General features: G+C 41.1%; 1 pseudogene; it reads right to left on the bottom strand.

Moving 5' to 3' along the window:
• Positions 1-27,286, bottom strand: part of LOC134934203 (vomeronasal type-2 receptor 1-like) — a 77,725-nt pseudogene extending 50,439 nt beyond the window's left edge.
• Between the last annotated feature and the right edge of the window lie 443 nt (positions 27,287-27,729).

Raw genomic sequence — 27,729 nt, 5'->3', positions numbered from 1 at the left:
CTTCCGGTCCGTGAGACGCAGAGAACGTCCCAGACCGCTGTGTGTAGCGGCTGTGACTATGATTACTGTTAGGTACTAGGCCCGTGAATATCATCACCAGAAGGTGGGGAGTGTGTGCCCACGTGTGGGTGTTTATACAGTTTTGGTTTCTGTGGTGAAACTATGGAGCGGAAGTGACGTCGTGTTCACTTCCGGTCTCCTGGGGTTATATTCACTGGCGTCTAGATAGTGAGTGCAGAGCCGGGTGCCCTTTGACAGTGTGACTACGGTTTCTGTAAGTACTTATCACCTCGTGGTTGTGAACATTGTCTTTTTTGACTCCAGGTGACTGATATCTTGATTACATACTGTTTTTATTTTAGTGACCGTTTTTTGATGTGCTGTGGAATTTATTAAGTGGCCAACCTGGATGCATTCACACTGGGATGATTGCCTGTATATAGTGAGTAGTTGGTGTTGTCTATACTCACACATTGTATCAGTATAGATGTCTACAGTTTCCAGCTTCACCTCCCATTTTTTGTTTATAGGGAGATTAACACGTGAACTACACTATTAGAAATTTTCATGCATTTATCTGTGAAGGCATAGTCGCTGGAGTACGTATATGTGTATTTTTGTGTGACTTTTGAATTAAACAGTATTTGGCCCTTCTTCCATTTATCTGATATATTGTACACATTGGTTTTCTAGGCACTTGAGCTGCATACCAGCTGAGTGGATAGGTGTTGTCTGGACATCTCCTAGAAGTAATTTGCTTATGTAAGCTTTTTTTGTTAATTGGAATCACGCTGGTGGTCACTGTAGCATTAGTTTATCCACTGGGCTTAAGGTATACTTGATGTGTGCACTTTGAGTGCGCCTTGAGTAATTTAGTATTGTGTCTAAGCGCAACAATGGGGCCTGGGAGGCATTAAGTGTGTTCTTATGTTCTATCTCTTTCCTAGATCTCTACCGATGTTATCATGTGTACATCTGTAAAAGTTACTTGAACTCTCACCGAATCTGCCTATCTTGAAAAAGACCCAGTTATGGGGTCGAAACGTCGATTAAGGGCGAGTTGGTGCAACAGACTATCCAACTATTAAACCATGAATATTTTATGCGATTTAATTTTTTGTATGTGTTATTTAATTGTGAGTGCCCCTTCCACCTGTGTGGAAACCTCCGTTTTATATATATATATATATAGATACAAAAAAATGTCTTCCACCCCGCGCTCAACCCACCAGCAGCAATATGGAGAAAGTCCCTGTTAGTGAACGTTCAAAGAATAACATAAACAAAACAATAACCAATTGCGCTTGGTATAACTTTAAAACACTCAGATTTTAGTATTTCCAGTAGCTGTTCTTTGTTCTTCCACGGTGTGGATTCTTATAACTGGTATCACCTGCAAGTATACCCTCACACCAGAGAACACACCCGAACAAAAAGACGGCCAGAATGGCCTAAATTAGATATGATACCAATTTGTTTTTATTAAAAAAAACATATAGAATTCCATAAATTCATATGAACATTTTCTTACAAATAAAAGGTTCCATACATTCATATAAACATTCTTAAAAGAAATACATCCAGATACAGTCAATAGGTTTTCTGTTCAAGCCTTTAAAGAACACCCTCACCCTTATAGGTGTATATTCTGTAGGGTGTACTGATGAACTAGATAAATGTAGATTCGAATCAGTTACGGTCTCTTATCTAGTTCATCAGTACACTAGATAAATAGAAGCGCAATTGGTTATTGTTTTGTTTTATATATATATATATATATATATATATATATATATACATGTTGGAGTCAGACCAGTATATGCTCAAGACAGACACGGCACTCCAGGACTAACTATAAAGGTTTTTAAAAACCTTTATAGTTAGTCCTGGAGTGCCGTGTCTGTCTTGAGCATATACTGTTCTGACTCCATCATGTGTACAATTTTAGACAATGGCACCCAGGCAGCTGGACATTAGCAAGAGTGCCGGATTATTTGGATACTGTATATATATATATATATATATATAGTGGTGAGAGGGCTTGTGCCCACATTTCTGTTGGATCAGCTCCCTTCAAGAGAGAGGAAAACAAGACCTGCAGATTCTGCACCTGCAGTAGAATTATGGAACACTGGGATTTATGGGCTGCACAGATCAAGAATTTTGGGTCTTTCAGCTAACTCAGAGCCAGGAGGAAGTCAGAAGCAGGAGAGGGTTTAAAACCCCCATACACCCACTGCATGTTGCACTGATGCCTGTTAGAGGCCAGTGAGTACGATGTAGTTTTGTGGTGCCAGGCACTTTGGGGAGGGCTAAGATATTTACTTTTATGTTTGGACTTATTTTTGTATGCACCTGTGTTTCCAGGCCTAAGCCTGAGTATTTTATAATCAGTGTCTGGTGCCAGTAAAGACACTGTATTTAACCAGAAAACCTGCCTAAGAGTCCTTATTTCAAGTACCCATTTTACTATCTATCTATCTATCTATCTATCTATCTATCTATCTATATAGATAGATAGATAGATAGATAGATAGATAGATAGATAGATAGATATACGAAGGGGTACCCAAAAGAAACAGGAATCATGTTCTAGAGGGCAGATGCTTATAGTAAGGCTTCCGCTGCTAGGTGAATGTTTGTGGAACCCTTCTGAGCCAGTATCCACACTGACATAGCGGGGGAAGGTAACGTTTGACTGCAGTGATTTTTTTATCCAACGAGTTATTCACTCTTTTGCCTATTTTTGTGATGGCTGATTCACATGAACAACGTGGAATTAACCCGATTTTTCCCCCAAAATCATTACAGGAGATGAATCTTGGTTCTGTGGTTATGATCAAGAAACAAAACATCAATCCATACAAAACTTCACAGCAGCACGTTGCTCGTGTAAATGTAGAAGTGGATTGTGTTATTCTACTTTTCCACAAGCCCTGGAGTACTAATTAGTCTGGATGGGATCTAAGAGAATGCATCTTGGTTCAGGCATAACATTTCTTCTGCTTGTTGCTTCTGGGCAGGAGTCAGACCTGATTCTGTGGGAATTGCAGGAGCTTCAGAAAAATCACCTACTAAGCCATGCACAGATGTCTTATCATGGCAGGGTTTCAGGAGGTTAACATGTTATATTTGCTCCTTTTTTCTTCTTCCTAATTGAATAACTTTGCATTTCACATGCTTATCTACTTCTAAAACTTCATGAGAAACTTGCCAATAAGAAGAAAGCTTATTTTTCTGAGCTGTAACCAAAACTAACACCTTGTCTAAAGGATTGAAAGTCTGGCCTAATTTTTCAAATTAGATTTCCTCTAGTGTTCCTGTGTCTCTGAAAAACTTTGTCAGACTATGAGACCTATTGGTCCCAGCCTTTCATGCAAATTAGATACGAAGTAAACCAAATTTGGTTCCTTAGGGACTTGTTGTGATGGGATCGGTATACGTGACCAGCGGACGGATGCCGGTAGTCACAATACCTATGCTGGCATCACGGTGGTCACAATCTTGACAGGGGTGAGGTACAGCAAGTATTCTAACTCCCCCTAGCCCTAACCCTCTCTTACTGCAGCCTGACCATAACCTCCCCTCTTAGTGGCTATCCCTAACATTCCCTTTAGTGCCTAAACCTGACCTCCACCTTCCCACAGCCTATCCCTAGCCCTCTTCCTTAAGTGCCTAACCCTTACCCTCCTGGTGGTGCCTAACCCTAATCTCCCCTCCCCAAAGCCTAACCCTAATCTCCCGCCGCCCTTGCAGCCTAACCCTAATCCCCATGGGTGGAGCCTAAACCTAACCTCCTCAAATCTTAACCCTCCTGGCTATAATTACCTTCAGGATCCTGGCTGTTAGTATTCCGGCATCGGGAGACTGACCTGGTCGGGATTCTGACGTAGGAATTCTGATGGGTGTTGGGATTACAGCATCGGTATTTCGGTGGCCAGGATCCTGACAGCAGAAGCACAGCAATGGGGTAGTTGCTAGCAATATGGGGAGGGCCCCCTGTCTTCAGTCCCCTGGGCCCACCAAAGGCATAATACGGCCCTGTCTGCAGCCACACTGTGTCTAGCAATGCAGGACCCAATCTGCACATGTGCAGTTCAACAGGCTGCGGAGATGTATGTAAACTATTAAGATTGTGTACATCTCTGAATTAGGTCCTTTAATCTATCTTAACAATATAGATCAATGAACAACCTTTGAAATATCATTGAACCACAGTATATATTCTGGTGACTTAAAGAGACATCATGGCCAATATCTACAATCAGATGACAGAAAAAAAACTTGTAGGGAAAATGGCCAATTTCAATGGCAAGTACATAGGTCACTAAATCCCACACCAATATCTCAAGGCCAGGTTTTGCAGATGACACAATGATATACAACAGGGTAGACACACCAGGATGGGTAAAACAAATGATTGAGGATTTAGGTAGACTTGAGGAATGGTCAAAAATGTGGCAACTACAATTTAATGCTAAACAATACAAAATCATGCACTTGGGTCTCAAAACCCCAAAGGGTAAATATAGTATCAATGCTACTAAAATGGAAACTTCTGAGAAGGAAAGGTATCTAAGAGTCACTATTTTGAGTGACTTATAGGCAGGGAAGCAATGTAACAAAGAAATGAAAAAGGCAAGTCTTGGTTGCATAGGGTAGGGAATCTGTAGCAGAAAAACAAGTAATAATGCCACTGTATAGGTAATTGGTATGGCCTCATCTGGAATACTGTGTTCTGGAAGCCGTATCTCCAAAAGGATATAAATACATTAGAGAGTGTACAAAGAAGGGCAACTAAAATGGTGCATGGCCTACACCACAGAACTTAGCTGGAAAGACTAAAATAGTTTGGAGCAGTGAAGGGAAAGGGGATACATGATAAAAACGTTCAAATACTGTATACAGTATAAAGGTTTAAACAAAGTTCAAGAGGGAGAAATTCTTCCAAGGAAGATAAGTAATAGAACTCGAGGACATGCACTGAAACTGAAGGGAGGGAGGTTCAGGGGAAATTTCAGGAAAAACTTATTCTCAGAGAGGGTAGTGGTAGCTCCATATCAGAAGTGATAGAGCAATTCAAACATGCTTGAGATAGGCATATGAATATTCTTACAAAGAACTAAAGATCAAATAGGGTTGAGGCTACCTAAAGGTTAATAAAGGGCAGACTAGATGGGTCAAAGTGGTTCTTATCTGTACTGTAACTATAGTATCTATACCTTAGTGTTTTTACCTATCAAAGTTGAATTTTGAAATCTCCAATCCTCCAATCCTGCTAAAACCCACAGAAATATTAACACAATTTAATTTCTAGAACTTTCCACCTCTCTGCAACAACTGCCCTCACCTATTTCTGCATTCACTTCTCCTGAGATTGCTGTATCACCACTTAATCAGACTCTATAAATTGCCCCTGATGAATTGGTTCCAAATACCCATCACACTCCACGTAGGCCTAGATGTCAACCGTGGCACTCTAAATTAACAAGACACCACGAAACCTCATGCAAAGTTGAAAGTCAGTGGTGAAAATCTCATACAATAGGCAACTTCCTCACGTATAAGACTATCTACCACTCCTATCCTTATGGCCTGGACAATGCCAAACAAACAGTTTTTCCAAACTCTCATCTTTGCTCAAGTCTCTAAACCCAAGTGAATTTTTAATACATTTAAATCACTTCTCAACCCTCCTTTACCCAACCCACCAGTCACTATCAATGTGCAAGATCTTGCTTCCTACTGTACTCTAAGGACAAGATTGATAAGATCCCAGATCAAATAGTATGCTCTTCCTTGGTCAATTTCCTACCTAGATCCTCTGGCACTTTCTCTCCAATTGATCCCACAAATGAAGCTGATATATCAATACTCTTCTCATACTCCTACTCTACTACCTCTCCACTTGATCTTATATCCTCACAAATAAGTATAGCTCTGTCTTCTGTGCTAGTACCAACCTTAACTAAAATCTGTAATCATTCTCTCTCTCTCTACTGGTATCTTTCTTTCACTGTTCAAGCATGCAGTGATTACTCCCTTTCTGAAAAAAACTAAATTCTGACCTAATCTCTCTCTCAAACTACCGTCACATCTCTCAGCTCCCATGCCCATCCAAGCTACTTGAGAGACTTGCCTACACTCGCCTCACACACTTTGTTAATTAACACAATTTATTGGACCCACTTCAATCAGACTTTTTTTCCCAACATTCTGCAGAGGCAGCACTAACTAAAGTAGGGAATGACCTGGTCACTCCAAAGGCCACCCTCTTACTTTTTATTCTTCTTGATCTCTCTGCTGCTTTTGACACTATTTACCACTCTCTTCTCATACAAACACTACAATCCTTAGGTCTTCAGGACACAGCCCATTATTGGTTCTCATCCTACCTATTTAATTGCTCTTTTAGTATCTACTTCTCTGAATCCACCTCCTCTTCACTACCTCTATCAGTTGGAGTATCAGAAGGCTCAAGTTTAGGTCCTCTGCTTTTCTCAAGCTATACCACATTGGATAAATTATCAGCTTTTTTGGATTTCAGTGTCATCTGTACGTAGATGATACTCAAATCTACCTATCCTCCCCATATTTGCCACCATCTGTATTGGTCTATGTCACTGAATGTCTTTCTGCCCTTTCCTCTTGGATGTCATCTTGCCACCTCAAACTTAATATTTTCAAAACAGAATTAATTATATTTCTACCGACTAACAGTAATTACCAGCCTGATATCTCTCTCATTTGTGAGAACTCAGGTGCCACTTATAGTTTAATCATACACGATTTATTTGCATTAGCGCTCATTAATTTATATCTCATTGTTATTTTATAATTGAGCTGCTTCCACATATATTACACAAGCACAGACTAACTTTGATATATACCTTCTACTGTTGAGAACTTGACAATCAATCCTACTCCCCAAGCTCACTGCCTTGGTGTCATACTCAACTCTGAACTGTCCTTTGTTCCCCACATTCAATCTGTCTCTAAATCTTGCTACATGCATCTAAGAAACATATCCAAAATACAACCATACCTTACTCAAGAAACTGAAAAATCTGTAATCCAGCATTGATAATTGCAATAGTTTTCTTACTTGTTTTACCAAAAATAGTCTCTCACCACTACAATCCATTCTGAATGCAGTTGCGAGGCTAATTTTCCTCACTAGACTTTGATCATCTGCAGATTCACTCTGTTAATCCCTCCATTGGTTACTAGTATTCTACCAAATTCAATATAAAATACTTTTAATCACTCAAAAGGCCATTGCTCATATCAAAATATCTCCCAACCAAACCTCTTTGCTTTTCACATGACCTACGTCTCCTATCCACACGCATTATTCACTCCCATTCACGATTGCAGGACTTTCTTCTTGCTGCACCCACTCTGTGGAATGCCCTCTCATGCACAATAAGACTCTCCTCTAGTCTCCAAACCTTTAAGTGTTCTCTGAAAACTCACCTCTTCAGGCAAGCTTATCAAATTCCAGAACCACCCACATGACCTTAATAAGCTGTCCTCTCCAATTATATCCCCACTGTACAGTCCACACATATCCTCACATATTTTCTCTTTCTTCCTTTCCCAACTTCTTGACCCCAGGCCAATATTGCAATATTGCTGTGTAATCATATCATACAACCCACCAAGAACCTTTGCAATCTGGTGGACCATTATTCAATAGATAACACCTTTCCTTGTGTATCAATGTCTACTTCCCTATAGATTGTAATCTTGCGAGCTGGGCTTTATTACCCAGTTATGTTTTATTACTGTTGACAATTGTTATTTTTGTTTTATTTTCTAAGTGTTGTTTCCACATGTAAAGTGCAAAGGAATTTGCTGCACTATATAAGAAACTGTAATAATAATAATAATAATAATAATAATAATAATAATAATAATAATAATACAATAATAAGGCACATTTTGTGGTAACTAATTGCAGGTTCTCCAAAACTTCTTACCTGTGGGTGTCTGAAAGTCCCCAGAACATGTGCCAAGATGATTGAGTTTGCAGAAAGTCTGGATCCAATAATGGCAGGGAAAAATGGTCTGGAACTACATTGGCTGCTGGAGATGAGTGTGGTATTCTCAGTTAGGAATTGTAATGCTCCTTGTAATTCATTATGTGGTACATTACAGGTGTCATACATCTGGAAACCTAATGTTACATTTGGGAGAATGTCGGGATCCCTGTTGATCTCTTCAATGGTGTGTAGCACAATCTGAATCTGAAGGTAGTTGTCCAAACTAAACCTTTAAGATAGATAAAAGTATATAAAATATTTTCCTTCTTTCCCAAACCATAATTTAATATCACAATAAATAGTTTGATTTGTATCAAACATAATATTGAAACTAAAAGACATTTTAAACTTTGTGGTATAAATAGGAGCTAGTAATGTTGTACATCTATTCAGCCTGTGTGAGTTTGCTTGCCATCCCCAACCATCTGTCATATTTCAAGGAACATGCCCACTTCCTGGTTCTGGAGAACATCTCTGTAAGATGGGTTCACCTGCTAGGGTTGGTCAGTAATCATTGATGGTTACAAACCATTGATGGTTATCTGAAGCAACCCATGAAGCACTTAACACAGCTTTGATTGGCCAACAGCCCAGTAAGTAACAGAGTAGGGATTACCAATGGTGAATGAAACCATCAATGGTTCCCAGTCAATAGTTTATGCCATCAAGATTAACCACCAGTGGAGCCATCAATAGTGAACATTGATGGTTACCCCACCGATGGCCATCCATAGCACTTACAGTATATTTTTGAGATTATGATTCTCCAGAAAGTTTGATGGATGAAAACAATAAAATTGTCTTATTAAAGTCCAAACTGCTTTCAGCGTATTTCTACAGTACCTCTTGCATTTTTTAAAAGTGTATTTTTTGTTTAGAATACTGCTCAGTTAAACCTAATGGCCTCAATTGAAGATGAGCATAACATGACATCAGGATCATCTTTATTACAAGTGTCACATTTATGGTTTCAAGTGTTTCTTTTTCATTGTCCAAAGCACACCTGGTAAGCTTCCAAATTCCACTGTGTAGTGCAAAATACTTACCATTGACAAAGCTTAAATGACATCTCCTGAAGTCAAATATCAGATCTTTCGCAGGGAAAAAACCCCAGCAATGTCTCCCTACATGTGTTTTCTCAAGCAGCACTTTATCTCAAGATGGCCGCCAAGGTCTCTACTGAGGGGCCATTTTGAGACTGTGAAGAGTGACATGGTTGGAGACAGAAGTCTCCTAGTTAGCTCCTATGAGAGACCTGTTTATTACCTGCTATAAAGCTGTTCCAGCATCCCTTTACAATTATCCATTTGCAGAATACACTCACCAGCTGGTGAACTGTATGAAACCCCCCTCTGCTTAAGCTCTGCTCCATCACCATTGTTCATGCAACAGTGAGTACGGCTGTACATGCAATGTTTCAATAAACCAACACCACCGGTTAAGTAACTGGGCTGTTCATTGATTCATCAGATGGTGTGTGCCTATATAACTCTGCAATATCACCACCTGCATACAAATGGTATCACACTCATAAACTCATTAGCAGATCATCCCAGCCACTAAGGCATGGCTTGTTCACCAACAATTGTGGATACATAACTTGATCTTAATTCCAGCTGCACAATGCTGATATCTATATAAATTTCAATACCTGTCAAGAACTCATATAGTCTTGTTTCTAACACTGTGTGTTTTCCATTAAGCCATTCACCAGGACTTATGGATGACTTTTTCCACAGGGAGTGAAATACTACCTTAAATACAAGTGGCTGCCTATGCAAATTTCTCTCTCACTTTAAACTTTCTTCATCTGAAGTGTTGAACTGGGACCATGAGTACAACAAGTGATGAGACATTTAGTGAATGAGGCCAAAGCTGCTTTTCATCAAGAACTGAAAATGAATGATGACTAATTTTTAAATGCCAAATTGCTGTTTTGTGTTTTCTTTGTTACATGGGAAGAGTGACCAAATTCTTAAAATGTCTTATGCACTTATGGAGTTTAACCACTTAACCGATTACATTATTATTATTATTATTATTATTATTATTATTATTATTATTATTTTTGCAAAAAAAAATCTCAGAAATTGTCATTTTTTTATTTAAAAAAGTTTAAAAAGTATTTTTAATAATATATAATCCTATTTTATTTTTTAAAACAATATACCTATGCAGGGCTAAACCCCCCCCCCATACCCCATGTCCATAGGTCCCCATTGTAAAATTACTTCCTACCCCCATCAGAAATAACCCCTGCTCAGTAGCAAAAGATCCCCAGCATTATCTACCCCCACCCCTCTAGTGGTAATTTATCACAGTGGCAGATCCCCCTCACCCCCAGTGCATAATGACACATAGTGATGGGTCACTACTGTATGTGTGTGTCATTTGTATTTGTAATATATGATCCCCCCAGCTAAAAAAATATTCTTATGGGGCATCCCCTAGTGTAAAAATGTGTGCCCCACTATATTAAACGCCCCCCTCCCCAGAGTAATCCTATACCCTCACCTTATAGCAGAGTGCAGTGGAGTGTGGGGCTAGGTAGCACAGCTCTTCAGTCCCCCATGCTGCAGCTGATCTGCCAAATTGTGATGGGAGAGGAACTAAGTTCCCCTCCCCACACTGCGATCCCCGATGCAAACGCTCCACAATGCCAGCAACACGGCACTTCGGGGCATGATTCCGGAAATGATGTTGCATCGCCTGCAACTATGCCAGGTCAGTGATTAAGTAATGCTTCAGTGTTCAACTGTGACAGTTGGTCTCGAAATATTTTGTAACAAGTAACACAGTCCCTCAGAACCAATCAGATTCAAGTTATCATTGATGTACCACTATTAGACCGATTCAGAGTTGCACACTAGTCAGCTGTAATTACATACAGCATGTGTTGTGCAGATATCCGGCGACAAAACATCACCTAATTTTGAGCAATATTTATATAGCTCTTTAAGCAGCATCATTTATACATTTATATTGTATAGCACTATGAAATAAGCTGGCGATATGCTGGGGTTATTATCTGGATACAGGTGTATTGCCAGTTCTTAATAACAATACGTAAACTAAAGGGTCTGGGACTGAGGGTCGACAGCACAAAGGTCGACACACCTTAGGTCGACACCAATTGGTCGACACACCTTAGGTCGACATGGACAAAAGGTCGACAGGAACAAGGTCGACATGGAAAAAGGTTGACATGAGTTTTTTATGTTTTTTTGGTGTCGTTTTCTTCGTAGAGTGACCGGGAACCCCAATTAGTGCACCGCGTCCCCTCGCATGGCTCGCTTCGCTCGCCATGCTTCGGGCATGGTGCCTTCGCTCCGCTACCGCTTCGCTCGGCACACTTTACCGTTCCAATCGTAGTCCACGTGGATCATTAAGTATGAAAAGGTTCAAAAAAAGAAAAAAAATCGGGAAAAACTCATGTCGACCTTTTTCCATGTCGACCTTGTTCCTGTCGACCTTTTGTCCATGTCGACCTTTCGTCCATGTCGACCTAAGGTGTGTCGACCAATTGGCGTCGACCTAAGGTGTGTCGACCTTTGTGCTGTCGACCTGGAGTCCGGATACCAAACTGAAGACGTGCAGTATTACTGGTAGACAACATTTCCTTTTTGTAACTGCCCCGGAATACCCAATATAACAGAAGCATTTTTAGAAAACGATGAGAACATCAGTAATATAGGACTTACAGTGTGCACGAGGTCTTGGGTGGTCTCTCAGTGAATGTCAGCTTTTGGTATATTCTGTCGATATGAATGCTTAACAAGACTCCTATCATGATATCTCCAGGTTGTTTTATCCCCTCCATCACTGACATAGGTGGAAGACTACATCGCTGATCCATGGAACAGACCATGAAAATGAGGAAGAGGATGAACTTTATATATATGGTATATGTATGATCCATAATGTGTGAATTAGCCAGTAGATCATCTGTAAATAGAAAATATGCATCAGTCTTCATATTCTACATTACTGTGTTCATCAAACAGGTCACCTGGCGTGATATGTGCACTGCATGTATATGTGCTGATCTCAGGTATTTTCATGATCCTACAGGAATAATATCACTTACTGTATACTCTTGGACTGGTCACCAAAGTCTCCTGAGCACCTAGTGGTGGGATAGGTAATAAGTGGGCAGCAGTGGTCTGACAAATATGTTCTGATTATTTTATTTCCCCTGTTTTTTCTCAGAAACGATAATCTATAACACATATTATATGATTCTCTTGGTTGTACTAGATGTTTTTCTATATTTTAAATATTAATTCTATATGACAAGTTGTGTCTCTAGTTTATACATCTCCTGACCTAGCCCTGGTCATATACACTACATATACATATGCTCCTGATGAAGCTGGATGCCCTCTAACCAGCGAAACGCGTAGAGCCTGTATCTGTGAGCCGACACCACATCAGCGATATTAAACTCCTGATCTCCAATCCTGGCATTAAATGGACATTTACTCCACCACCTGGATTCAGCCAAAGCACCCAATCTTTGGATTTCCCTTGGGCTATAAATGGACATTTCCTAAGGCTGACAGCACATCAAGGGATGACTCCAAGTGCTCTGGTAATATCCATTGCTTATTGCTGACTTTTATTATTTGGCGGAGGTCCTAGCCTATGAGGATTCATTTACAGGAGCCTATTTGGTGGATCGGCTGAGATATAATCATTCTAATTTGTTGCCAATATCAATTTAATTATTCTATGGCATTGTGCACATTTTACTAGTTTTTATTCATATGTATACCCTTTCATATATACACATTATATATTTTTTCTTTTGAATGTTTATTGGTAAATAAATTGTTTATTTTATATTTTAACAAACCGTTCAGATCTTTTTTACTTTCACAGCCAGCGCTGGTTTTTGTACTATTTTTACACTACATATACTGGCAGCCTAATATACTGTATGCAGCCTGTATGTTCTCAGGGCTCCACACACAACTGAGTCCTTGTCTCTCGTGTGCTGACTGGTTATTTATTATCTGTCACTCACTAGTAAAGAAATCTCACTGTTTTATTCTTCCCATGTACTGTCTGTTTGAGCGTGTTGCATTGAGTTTCATATGTAATTTGAGGCATAATATAAATAAACTACAATAATACAAAAAAAAAAAAAAATACCACTCGGCACTTAAATCATTAGATTGTCTCCAAAATTGATTCATGAAATCATTTCTAACGGCTTAACAGTGAGGTGCATATATTATGGAGGACACATATACAGTCCTGAAACTTTTATTGTACAAATTATTTATATATATATATATATATATATATATATTACTGTAAATAGTAATGAAAAGGGCGCTGTCCTGAATTCTTTCAGCAATTACCATAAAAAGGTATACAGTACTTGTAGTTGATATCTTTACACTGTATGACTCAAAAATTGTCCATGCTGAATTTATAATTTTTATATTTATTAAAATTCAATGGCACACATATAAAAATAAGAATAAGAAACATACATAACATAAAATACAGTTTGTGTTGGAGAATATACTGTAATACACAATAGATTTTTATTGGAGATTGAGTGTCACTTGATCTGTCAAGATGGAACCGAAACCTTTTCTGGCACTGTCCTGGATTGAACTTGCACAGTTTATGGTTTAGGCAGAATAAAGAACACTGCTCTCAGATACCCAACCCGTTTCATCTGTTTCTAGACTTCATCAGGGGTTTCTCAATGAGCTGATAAAATGGACATCTGCCATAGATTATAGTGGTGCAGTGACTCTTGCCAGTGAAGAGAAAATCGACTTCCATTTTTTTTTGTACACAACACTTGTTTTTGTAATACTTTATCAACTAGTATCAAGTATCCATGTGCTCTGTGTTGAATCCTGGACATGAGTTCACTGGCCAACTGGTGGCCAAATACTTTAGAGATCATAAGCTTCCGCTAGTCACATTACGATATAAAATGATTGATCAAGCCCCTTGCCCTACTCGAGGAGGTGACCGTGACAGGATACTCCTGAGAATGGAGGTAAAATGGATTTTCAGTTTAAACACCATCCATCCCTTTGGACTTAATGAATATTTATCCTTGTAGTGTTTTCTCTGTCAGGTTTTCTATGCCTTTTTGCTTCATTTGGATCTCTATGGCTACAATTTTGTTCATTATGCCCATTGGGCAGTACAGATGGTGTAATGGTTAGCATTACTGCCTCACAGCACTGAGGTCATGGGTTCAATTCCCACCATGGCCCTAACTGTGTGGAGTTTGTATATTCTCCCCGTACTTGCGTGGGTTTCCTCCGGGTACTCCGGTTTCCTCCCACAATCCAAAAATATACTGGTAGGTTAATTGGCTCTCAACAAAAATTAACCCTAGTGTGTACATGTGGAAGGGAATATAGATTGTAAGCTCCACTGGGGCAGGGACTGATGTGAATGGCCAAATATTCTCTGTAAAGCGCTGCAGAATATGTGTGTGCTATATAAATAACTGGTAATAAATAAATAAATAATAATAATTATCTCCTTTCTCAGTAGGTGTTTAATAACTTGTATTCTTTCTCATTCATGAGTTTTTTTAATCTGTGATCTCCCTTTAATATTAGTGCTCTCTCGTTTTTTTATATACATGTATGAGTATATGTATTTTATTAGCATCTGCTATGAACCTCTACAGTACGTATGTCTTTTAATACATTCATTTCTTTCTTCTGATCTGATTTTCTTAACAGCCTCCTTTTCCAGCTCTTGGCACGATTCACTTCTGTTGTTATCGTTTTTCCGTGGCAACCAGAGGGAGGGACAGCTGCACTAGACTGAACGGGTAGCACCCTGATGATGTCAGCGTGCCATTCCCAGACTGATCCTGCAGCACCACAGGTGTTTCACTGGTTTGGGGTTCTAGTTAGGTGAGTACAGTATCTTCTTTTATTGTTCTCTGAAGACGAATTTAATTACTCCGAAACGTTAAAAATTATACTGTTACCATTTGACCTGGACATGTAGCCAAATGTAAAGAATAATAGTAAAATCTATTTTTACACCATTAACCCTGCATCCACTGCCACCATAGATGTGGGAATAGCCCTGGGCTTTCAGCCCAAGCCTGAGATTTCCTCAGAATGGGGATCCCTTTTTGGAGGGGTACCAATATTCAGAGAAATTCCAGGCCTCGGCTGACCAGTTAAGAGTGTTACATGAAACCAGGGGGACCCCACAAAGGGTGACCCCATACTGATCTGTGCAGTACTTCTTTTTGGATGGATTTGCCGTAGTGTTGTTTGCTTCTATTTTCCATCGGTTTGGTAGTGAAAGATCAAAACTAACTGCAAAATCTAACTGACATCGACATCAGGTTTCAAATCAAGTTGAAACTTTGTGGATGATACAAAGGATGTAGTACGGTATGCCGGCGCTCGGGCTCCCGGCGACCAGCATACCGGCGCCGAGAGCCCGACCGCTGGCATACCGACAGCGTGGCGAGTGCAAAGGAGCCCCTTGCGGGCTCGCTGCGCTCGCCACGCTGCGCTCGCCACGCTGCGCTCGCCACGCTGCGCTCGCCACACTGCGGGCACGGTGGCGCGCTATGCGCGCCACACTATTTTATTCTCCCTCCAGGGGGGTCGTGGACCCCCACGAGGGAGAATAGCTGTCGGTATGCTGGGTGTCGGGATTCCGGCACCGGTATACTGTGCGCCGGGATCCCGACATTTGGCATACTGAAGACCACCCGATACAAATACAGATCAATGTCCATCCATTGCGTTAAGAACCAAAACTAACCTTTATTAAATTTCCCCCTTTGGGGTAAGTTTTCTAGCCGTCCGTTTTGGGTTCTTGGCTAAGTTTTAAAAACCAACCATTTACAAAAGGCAAAACCAATGGAAAACCAACCAAATGACAGACTTTAGGGCACTCAAGTACATCAGACCAACTATTGATTACTTTACTTCACAAATAAACCATGGATTTACTAAACTTTAATTTTCAAATCGACCACAAACCGACAGTCAACACATTATATTGGGAAATGCAGATAAATTAACAACTTTTTCACGTAAACTTCCTGTTATTGCAAAACTAAACACAGAGTGAATGGGTCCCTACTGCGCATGTGCCAGTGTCGTAGTGCGCTGGCGCACACCAAACGGCCAAAGGCCATAGCAGGGATACGATTGCCTCTGCCTGATTGACAGGCAGAGGCGATCGCTGGGTGGGAGGGGGCGGAATGGCAGTATTTGGACGCTGTTTAGTGGGTGCGGTCCGGCCAATGCAGGCGTGGCCGGACCGAGCGGGGGGCGGACCACAGCTGCTGCGTGACGTCACACGCAGCCGTTACGGGCCAGGGAGCGATGAGTAGCTCCCGTCCAGAATGCTAAAGCTGCGCTGGTTGGGAGCTACTCTTGAAGTGCAAAGGCATCGCCGCTGTGCGATGCCTTTGTACTTCTGCGGGAAGGGGGGGGCGGCACTGACATGCGGGGCGAGCTAGCCCTGTGCTGGGCGTTCCCCTGTTGGTGTATCTTTGCAAAATATGTTGTTTGTCATGGTAACATTTTGTTCACAGGACAAATAAATAAACAAATAAACATTTTAATGGTAATTATGCTAATATGCATGCTTAATGTCAGCAAATAATTGGAAGTTATCATTTCCTTTTAGCAAGTGACGCTTGGGATGGGGGCTCAGGGTTTGTGCGTGTGGGTCCTGCACCTTCTCTCCTCCTCCATCTAAACGAATAACAAATAACACAACGACCAACACTGAAAAAGCTGCTATGCACTAACACTACACTCCTCACAAGCACACAACACGCATTTACAAATAAACACTGACAAGACTAAAACTAAATGACAGGAGACAAAAAAATTAGACAAACTTTAAAAAAATTAGACAAACTTTAAAATAAGACAAGGCTACACGGAGAATGGCAAGACATTTTTCAGTGGATGCGTTCAGCATCCTGGTTGTTGGGATGCCGGCGGTCATGTGACCGACGCCAGATCACCGACAGCAGACATCCCAAATGTTAGTATCGGGGTTCACAGTTAGGGTTAGGGCCCGGGAGGAGGGTTAAGTTTCGGCACTTGGGTGGGGTTTAGGGTTAGGCACTAGGGAGGTGGTTAGTCCTAGCCACCACACCCTGAGGGTTAGCCGTAGCTGCCACCCCCAAGGGTTAAGGTTAGGGTAGGGGAGAAAGGAGGATAGAAATATTTACCCCCTCCGAAGTCGGGATCTTCAGTGTTGGGACGCCATGGTCAGTCATGTTACCGCCGCCACCTCAACCGCCAGGATTTCACATGTATGAATATATAGTTTTTTCAAGTATTCACAAAATCACTCACCAAATCGCTCTCCAAAATCACCTCTCCTAACACCATCTACCTCCAATTCCCTCACTATATCCTCACAATGTGCTTGGGAGGATTGGGGCTTTTTATTAGGGGTTTGTGAAGTTGAGATTGCATGTGGTATGCTTTCACCCATAGAACTCCACCAGGTAGTGTTAGTGATCTGTTATTGGTCTGTGTTGTCAGATTTTATTGGATATGTCAAAATTGATGACAAAACTAACCAACCTCGTCGCCGCTTTTCTATAGACACTGCAAAGCAACGGATAGTAAAAACTATTTTTTTACACACAAGAACACTGTCGGTTTTGAAATAGAACTAAAATTGTCTGTTAGTAAATCTACCCCTGTATAATTTATTTGCAGTAACACTCATGTAACAGGTGTCTTATACTTACATCACTGTATCCTTCTGTCTCTACCTCACTGTTATATCCCTGGCGTTATAGAGATAACTGTAATTATACACAATGATGTGGAATAATATATACTGTATATGACTTCTATTCATAGTAAAATTATTTTATAATGAGTTACATTTGGGACGGTCTCAGTGGTGCATTTAAAATGAGATCTGTGAATAATTTAATTTAGGGAAAAATTATTACACATAATTGAGCAGATGTGATTACCCAGGGGTGAGATGTGATAAAATATATCCAAATAAACAATATTCCATAAGTGCCAGTCAGTAGATGTTCTATATACAGTGAGAGAAAGATACAGTAAGAAAGATTTATTGCATAAACATTATACAAATGTTACTTTATAGCAGACTTTTTTACATTCATAGTAGTGTGGAGATCAAGCACATACTGTAGGAACTTATATAGAGTTGGACATTAGTCGGAGAATGTGGCAATATCAGGAAGCTCAAAGCTGCCATTATTGTTAGAGTGCAGTAATCTACTCCGTGGATTCTTGGGCTTCTTTGGTAGCCAAATAAACTTGGTAACAGTTGCTATGCAGCTTTTTGTGTCTTTTTTAATCAATATAGCTATAGGAAGCATCTGTATCTTGTAAGTTAATTTTTGAGAAGATCACAGATTTAATAAAGACAGTTCGACCTAATAATGACAAGGGCAGATAAAGCCAATTGTCCATTTGTTAGAGAATATATTTAATACAAGAGGTAAAGTTATCAGTATCTAGAGGAGAGATGTCAGAATGGAAATCTCAATGGGCAGATATTTTAGGGAAGAATGTGCTAATTTGATCCCAAATTGTCCACTAATACGGGTGTGTCACTAGCAGTGCCAGATTAATGTCCACATGGGCCTGGAGCTGAAATTTATGAAGGGCCTATTGTATGCCACTGCAGAGGTTGGGACAATTGTTGCGGCAGATGATACAAAAAAAATCGCAAAAAAGTCTTTACATATACAAATATATCTATTTAAGAACAAAAAACAAACAAATTTAAACTGTCATTGCCATCCTAAGATAGCACTAATAAAACAGGTAATTTGCACTGCAAGTATCATTACAATACTAGTTAAATAGGCTTCCCCATGCAAAGGCTGTGGGGAACCATCACATACTGTACTACATGGTTATCCGTTCCCAGTGGTAATTTTTATGGCTACTAAGTGGGGAGGGTTAGGTTGCGGGCAGGGCCGTTGCTAGGGTGTTTGGCGCCCACCTGCAAAGTATAAATTTGCGCCCTTACTCCCATACATTATAAACGGTAAGTACACGCCGAAAGGTGCGGACTTACAAGGAAGAGACATGGCCACACAATAGCATTCCCAATTTATATTACACCACACAGTAGCACAATATAATTCACATTATACTGCACATAGGCCCTCATTCCGAGTTGTTCGCTCGTTCTTTTTCATCGCATCGCAGTGAAAATCCGCTTAGTACGCATGCGCAAAGTTCGCACTGCGACTGCGCCAAGTAACTTTACTATGAAGAAAGTATTTTTACTCACGGCTTTTTCTTCGCTCCGGCGATCGTAATGTGATTGACAGGAAATGGGTGTTACTGGGCGGAAACACGGCGTTTCAGGGGCGTGTGGCTGAAAACGCTACCGTTTCCGGAAAAAACGCAGGAGTGGCCGGGGAAACGGTTGGAGTGCCTGGGTGAACGCTGGGTGTGTTTGTGACGTCAACCAGGAACGACAAGCACTGAACTGATCGCACAGGCAGAGTAAGTCTGGAGCTACTCTGAAACTGCTAAGTAGTTAGTAATCGCAATATTGCGAATACATCGGTCGCAATTTTAAGAAGCTAAGATTCACTCCCAGTAGGCAGCGGCTTAGCGTGTGTAACTCTGCTAAATTCGCCTTGCGACCGATCAACTCGGAATGAGGGCCATAGTGCCCGAATCATATTATACCACACAGTTCCGGTATGAAAGATAGACAGTGTCTAGTTAGACAGTCAATAGATAGACACCATATGTTAGACAGACATTAGGTCGACGGGGTCAAAAGGTCGACATGACAAAGGTCGACAGGTCAAAATGTCGACAGGCTAAAAAGTCGACAGGGTCAAAGGGTCGACATGAAAATGGTCGACATGAAAAAGGTAAACACCATGTTTTTTGCATTTTTGTGGTTTGTGTGGATAGTTTTGTCATCTGGGACCCCCAATTGTAGAAAGGCATACCCTCACGGGGTTCACTTCACTCGCCACGCTTCGGGCTCGGTGGCTCGTTGCGCTCGCCACAAGGTTTATAACCAACTCTATGCCGACATGGATAGAGAAAGTATGAAATAGTACAAAAACATGTTACATAAAAAAAAAACATTTGTCTATCTTTTTTTATGTTGACCATTTACATGTCGACTTTTTGACCTGTCGACCTTTGTCACGTCGACCTTTTGACCCTGTCGACCTTTTGACCCTGTCGACCTAATGTCTGTCTAACATATGGTGTCTATCTATTGACTCTCTAACTAGACACTGTCTATCTATCAAACGTATACCATACCACACAGTAGTGTCCCTTATTCACATTACCACACCCAGTAGTGCGCTTTATACACATAATGCCCACAGTGGTATTGCCCCTTACATGTAATAGCCACAACAAAAAAGAGGTAGACCTGGGCAGGGGCAAACGCAGGATTTTTTTTATATATTTGTATATATATATATATATATATATGTATATTTGTGCACAGGTGCGGCTCTCAGGCTGTATTAATGCAATGAATCGACACGCAGTCAATGATACTACATTGACTGCGTGTCGATTCATTGCATTTATACAGCCTGAGTGCCGCACCTTTGCACGAATATACAGAGATTTTTGTGAAGAAACCAGGCGGAGAAATGATTTGCAAGCTGGGAGTGCCAGACCTTGGACGCTGTATACATATATATTTTACACGTCCGGCACTCAGGGGGATACAGCTGATAGTTAATGTGCTCTGGTGCCCTCCTACCAGACTCTGCGGTCCGTCTGTATACTGAGGGAAATGAACGGCAGTACTCAGGAGGCAGGTAAGTGGTGAAGCAAAAAGGTGCTTTATCTATGTTTTGGGGTACGTAGCCCCGTCATCAGGACACATGACAGGGCTACGTACCCCGAAACGTAGATAAAGCACCTTTTTGCTTCACCACTTACCTGCCTCCCGAGTGCTGCCGTTCATTCCCCTCAGTATATATATATATATATATATATATATATCTATCAGAGTGGGAGAAAGAGAGGCATAGATGGAGAGAGAGTATGGGCGTGGAGAGACAGTGGTGAGGGAAAGAGCTGCATGGAGGAAAGAGAGAGGGGGTGCACTGGGGAGAGACAGAGAGAGGCATAGGGGAGAGAGAGGGCATGAGGGAAAGAAGCATGGGGGAAAGAGAGAGAGAGGGGCATGGGAGACAGAGAGATGGGGGTATGGGGAGAGAGAGTTATGGGGGAGGGAGATGGCATGGGCAGAGATGGGGCCATAAGGAGCGGGAGAGACAGGCATGGGGAAAGAGACATCCATAGTGAGAGACTGGTGAGAGAGAGCAACAGAATGAGATTAGGCAGGAGAGCTTGCTGCTCAATCCAAGTGCAGTAGTAACTACACTGCTTTCACTAAAGACCCATACACACTTGCCGAGAAAATGAGCGACGTAGCTCATTCTCCCCCTACCTGAGCAACGTCGCTCATTTTCTCGGCAACTGTATATGGCGCCAGCGACGATCGATGCGCTGCCCTGCGGGTCGGCTACGATCGTCGCTGTCAGCAGTGGAGCTGCGTGATGTCACTGAGCGATATGAACGGTCATATCGCTCAGTGTGTACGGGCGGCCGCCGACCGCGCAGCCCGGGAGGGGAAACACTAGACAATGTAGTTTATAGAGCGACGTTGTCTAGTGTGTATGGACCTTTACTCCTGTGAGTGCGGCTGATGTCTGTCTATTTAAGTAGAGTACCTGCTGTCCGGCTGATCGCTCCTTACTTCCCCTGCTTCATGGGTCCTCTTGGGCATCAGGAGTGCATGGAGATGCTGTGTGGATCTTCACTTCTCGTGCAGGCCCGGCAAAACAGACATTGCAGTGGCTGACGGTTCCACCCCCAGGCGAACTGCACTGTATATATATATATATATATATATATATTTACACACACTTTAAGCCACAGAGGCCCCCTTTGAGTAAGTGCCACAGGACTGGAAGGACAGGACTAACAGCAGCTGAATTTGCAGGAATTCAGATATCACCCAATATGGACAAAGCTGCTGACTGACCAGGGGGTGAGGCTAATCGGACCTGTGGGCGGAGTTTCGGGTACAGAGCTTTGGATTGCATGGGAACAGAATCTGATGGAGCATAGCTGCAGGCCGCCCAGGGGGCGGGGCTAATTGGACATGTGGGCGGAGCTCCGGGAACAGCCTTGGATTGCATGGGAACAGAATCTGATGGAGCATAGCTGCAGGCTGCCCAGGGGGCTGGGGTCTGACTCGAGTCTGAGCTTCAGGTAATAGGAGGGGATGGGAGCGGAGGTGCACACTGCGGGCAGCTGCAGCCTGGAGTAGGCGGAGCCTCAGCTGGGACGGAGGTGTATGCTGTAACTGTTCATAAGTGATGACAGGAGAAGACAATTTCTCCTGTCATCACTGGCTGGCTAAATTGCACGGGATCCTGTGGGCCTATTTTCAAGGGGGAACCTGGAGCTGCAGCTCCATCCGCCCCATTGTTAATCCGGCTCTGGTCACTAGAGGATATTGCAAATAGTTCACATTTCTGAATATTAATTTTATAACCTGCAAAAGTGCTAAAACAGTAAATGATCTCTAAAATAACCGGAATGGAGATGACAGGGTGAGAGGTGAATAGCATCATGTCATCCGCAAAAGTGACACTATTACGCAGGGTAACAGCCAGAGGTTCCAGAGCCATTGCAAATAGCGATGGGACAATGGGCCCCCTGTCTTGTACCTCTACAAATGGGGAAGGGAGAGGAACAGGGCCGGCTCTTCCATTAGGCAGCTTTAGGCAGCTGCCTAGGGGCGCCGGCCCTTGGAGGGTACCATTAAATTCATCAAGCAATAAATTGAAGGATGTCTCTGTACGAGACATCCTCCTTTTACACTGCACTGGCAGCGGCTGCAGGTCTAATCAGGTGCAGCTACCGCTATCAGGCTGTGCTGCATAGTGCCTCAGCGCTTCCTCTGTGCCGACACGCGTATCATCAACTCATGTGAAGGAACATAGGAGGCAGATGTAACCATGGCTCCTGAGGGGCGCCCCCACAGTTGCTCCTCATAGCCCTGATGCACCTCTTACAGGCCCCAGGATCCCGGCTCACCAGCAGCAAGCAGAACCTGACTACAGGTCTGCACCAGCAGAATCACTGTAATGCTGCTGCTGACTGTAAGAGGAACCCTGCCAATGATGAGGGAAAAACAACATAAGGTAAGTAACCTATGGGGGTTTCTGAGGGACCACAGAGGGTGGGGGGGGGAGTGTGTGTGTGTGTGTGTACACAGAAACATAAAAATATATATATATGTATGTGTATACACATACAATTAAATGTCCCCACCAGATGTATATCACTGTCTATGTATAATGGTACCTCCGGGAGGTAGGTAGGTGTGTGTGTGTGTGTGTGTGTGTGTGTGTGTGTGTGTGTGTGTGTGTGTGTGTGTGTGTGTGGGGGTTGGGGGGGGGGGGTTGGGGGGAGGTTGCAGATTAGGGGGCGCTAGGCTGAAACTTTGCCTATGGTGCAGAAAGACCTTGCACCGGCCCTGGAGAGGAAAGATAACCATTGGTAAAGACTGAGGAGGCAGGGTCAGAGTGACGTATACCAATGATAACAATATATTACATAGTATTTGAGGTTGAATAGAGGCAAATTGCCCATCGTGTTCAACCTTTTTTAAGTTGTGATTATTCTACATAATTGCTAAATAATGTTTTATGACTAGTTAGCTACTATAACTCATGTTACCCCCGGATTATCCACGTTGATATTTTAAGTATTATAACCTTGGATAGCTTTTTCATTCAGAAATTTATCCATTCCTTTTTTAAATCCAATTACAGAGTCCGCCATTACCACCTTACCTGGCAGGGAATTCCACATCCTGATTGCCCTAACAGTGAAGAACCCTTTCCTCCATTGCATTCGGAACTTTCCTCCAGTCGCAGCGAGTGCCCACGTGTCCTAAACTGTGTTCTTTTAATAAATAATTCCTCTGATAACTCTTTGTGATGTCCCTTTACATATTTGAAGATATTAATAATATCTCCTCTTAGGCGCCTCTTTTCTAGTGTATACATATTCAGCCTAGTGAGACTTTCCTTATAGTCCAGTTCTTCTAGGCCTTTAATCAATTTAGTAGCTCACCTTTGAACACTTTCGAGTTCCCTGATGTCTTTTTTATACAATGGTGCCCAAAACTGAACACAATATTCCAGGTGCGGACGTACCAATGCCTTATACAGCGGCATGATTACATCCGAGTCCCTTGTCTCAATTCCCCTTTTTATGCATGCTAGCACCTTACTTGCCTTCTTTACTGCGTTTTGACATTGTGTATGGTTATTAAGCCTATTATCAATGAATACCCCCAAATCTTTTTCTAACTCTGTTTCCCCTAGGTGTTCCCCATTTAATATGTAGGATGCGAGTTTGTTTTTAGTACCAAAATGCATAACCTTGCATTTGTCTGTATTGAACCTCATTTTCCATTTAGATGCCCAGAGTTCAAGTTTAGATAGATCATTCTGCAAAGACTCCACATCCAATTCTGAAATAATTACCTTACACAGTTTAATATCATCTGTAAAGATTGACACTGTGCTTTCCAGACCTATTTCTAGGTCATTGATAAATATGTTGAACAGTAGTGAATACACGTTTGTGGGACCCTGGATAGTAGGCGCTTAAATAAACAAAAAATTATACTCAACACAACATCCCTGTGATACGTGGGTGTATTTGATCTCCAATTTGTAACGTAGGCAATCTCTTTCCTTTTTTCTGGAGTACTGTTCTCCTCTCAAGTTGATGTTAACATGAAAAGGAAACAATATGTATATGTGTAGTAATGTTTCATTCATAAATAACAAACAAGTCTCTCTTGATTTTCTAGCTTTTCACATGGGGAGAGCAATATTTCTCCACATTAGAGGCGTACCCCAACTCACTTTCCAAACGATAGATTAAAGCTTATAAAGGTATCTTTTATCCACCACTGTGCCACAAAGCTGTAAATTTGGATGATGTGACCCTCTTTCCCAGCAAAGTGAGCGTACCTTACTCACAAGAAAGAAAAGTGATAAAAGCGTATCAAGGTTTCTTTAAACACTTCAATAGGTGAATGTAAGGCGTACCCTACTCACGGCAATAAAGACTGTATTCAGACGCATCTGGGTTTCTTTTAATGGTAGACCATGTAGCTTGTTACCATTGGTTACTCCCATGTAAGTATTCCAGAAAGGTCATCAGAGCATGGTATTAGAGTCACAATAGGTCCACAAAAAATATCTTTATTAAAAAAAAACATGCATTTGGGATATAGCAGATAAAACCAATGAAGAAAAAGTTTACAAAGTCTTTTAGATGTTTATAGCAGCATGACTTGTAAATCCCCATAAAATATATAATAGAAGATCTGGAACAACAAAAAAAAAATGTAAATTATAAAACAAGAAAAAACTTCTATTTAAAACAAAGTCAATTCGTACCTAAATGGTACAGTAGAAAGTCCACACTCTCAGCTGGTCAACATGTTTCGGCCTTCCATAGGCCTTTATCAAGACATACTGAGAGAGTGGAAAGACCAGGAATTTATATGTGTTGTGACCAATCAGCAATCATCTCATTATGACATCATCAGTAGGGGACGTTATTTCATAAAATAGAAGCATTATACAAATTACAATTAAACATACAATAATGTGTTTTGTATAATTTTAACAGAGGTGTAAAAAAGAAACTATATTACAATGAGTCATATAAAACTCTTTATTTGAGGAGTCTCCATGGCAACCATATAAGCTTACAAATATCCGACTAGTATTAGTTCTGATCTGTGACACACAGACCACATGGTTTACATTATTTCAGAGGCTATCCAATAGTAACACCAAGCCACAGGCACCTTATTAATGGATCGAAAGAATTAGTTATATTCAAACCAATATATTTAAAGCCGCATGCCGTTACCATGGCAACGCGGTCTCCGGACGGAGGTGATGTCACCTTCTGGCAGCCAGCGCAGTACAATGACGCACACGACTAGCCCGCTCGCACAACCTATAAACAGAGTAAAAGTGAAAAACAACATCTGCTCTGTAATGGTGTCCGCATTACGAGCTGTACACCATTTATAATCTGTATATTTGAATACATTTTAGAGATCGTGCGCCATTGCCATGTCTCGGAAGGGGAAATGAGGTGTTACTGGCATCCACAGCGTATAGTGGAACGCATAGTGAGACGCAAAACATTAATCCCGAACTTCCTGTCGAATAAGAGGAAGTTCAAGCTCAAATAAATCTGAATAAGTGTTATTTTAACCATTCATTATTAAGACGAATTACACTGTAAAAAAATAATCCAGTGGATAAAATATTAACAGATCGGTGAGAAGAATTTAAATCTCATCATTAGTTCACTATAGGAATGCTAAGCAGCCATCTTGGAAGAGGGCACATACTATTTTGTCACAAGAAAGAAAGGCAAAAAAAATGAGGCAACCTTGATCTAAAAAGCTGAAGAAATAACAATCAAGACCGTCATACTTTACAAAGCAGACAGAGCAACAAGAAAAAACGAAAAAACATGAACAAATATATCGAGAAATCTTACGAGAACCATTTAAACTCAAAATCGTTGTTCAAACCCCCTGGAGATAAAGTATGACAATTATAGATTGGGAAAGAGGGTCTCATCATCCAAATTTACAGCTTTGTGGCACAGTGGTGGATAAAAGATACCTTTATAAGCTTTAATCTATCGTTTGGAAAGTGAATTGGGGTATGCCTCTAATGTGGAGAAATATTGCTCTCCCCGTGTGAAAAGCTAGAAAATCAAGAGAGACTTGTTTGTTATTTATGATTGAAACATTACTACACATATACATATTGTTTCCTTTTCATGTTAACATCAACTTGAGAGGAAAACGGTACTCCAGAAAAAAGGAAAGAGATTGCCTACGTTACAAATTGGAGATCAAATACATCCACGTATCACAGGGATGTTGTGTTGAGTATAATTTTTTGTTTATTTAAGCGCCTACTATCCTGGGTCCCACAAACGTGTATTGAAACTTGTAGAATGATTTGAACTTTTCCGGTGAGGTTCTTTCTGTGGTGAACCGGCCTGTGGGCTGCTTTCCAGTGCGCCATTTACTAGGGATTCACAAAACTTTTTTTCTTGTTAGATTTATTGCTCACCTGTGTGAATCCTAGGTAATGGCAGCCTTGATGCTTGTTTAATCATGTTTTCCTGTAGATAACAAAGGACAAAATATCTTGAAAAAGCTTTTGATCAGGGCCAGGATTCTATTGAATTAATGGATGAAGATTTAGAGGGTACCATGAGAAAATTAGAAAACACGCTTTCAAAAGAAAGCCAGATATGGTGGGAAGTGGTTACCATAGAGAAATACTTGTCCCAAAATCTAATACCTAGAGGTTTACAAATCAATAAACAGTCAACTTTTTTAACCTCAAGTGACAATTTTAGGAAACAATGGGATAAAATCTTAAAAAATTGTTCCTTATTCCTCATGAATTTAATCGTACAGGAAAGAAAAAGGGAGTTAAAGTGTCTAGATTATGAAATTCAGGTACTCAAATCATTGACACAACCCTACTCTGATCTAGACAATTATAGAGAATTGGAAGGAGAAATAGAAAACAGATTGAAAAAAGCTGAAAAGT

Source organism: Pseudophryne corroboree, chromosome 6 (assembly GCF_028390025.1).
Source record: "Pseudophryne corroboree isolate aPseCor3 chromosome 6, aPseCor3.hap2, whole genome shotgun sequence".
Classification (NCBI taxonomy): Eukaryota; Metazoa; Chordata; class Amphibia; order Anura; family Myobatrachidae; genus Pseudophryne; species Pseudophryne corroboree.
The sequence above is the reverse complement of the archived record's forward strand: the minus strand, read 5'-3'. Positions and strand labels throughout refer to the sequence as shown.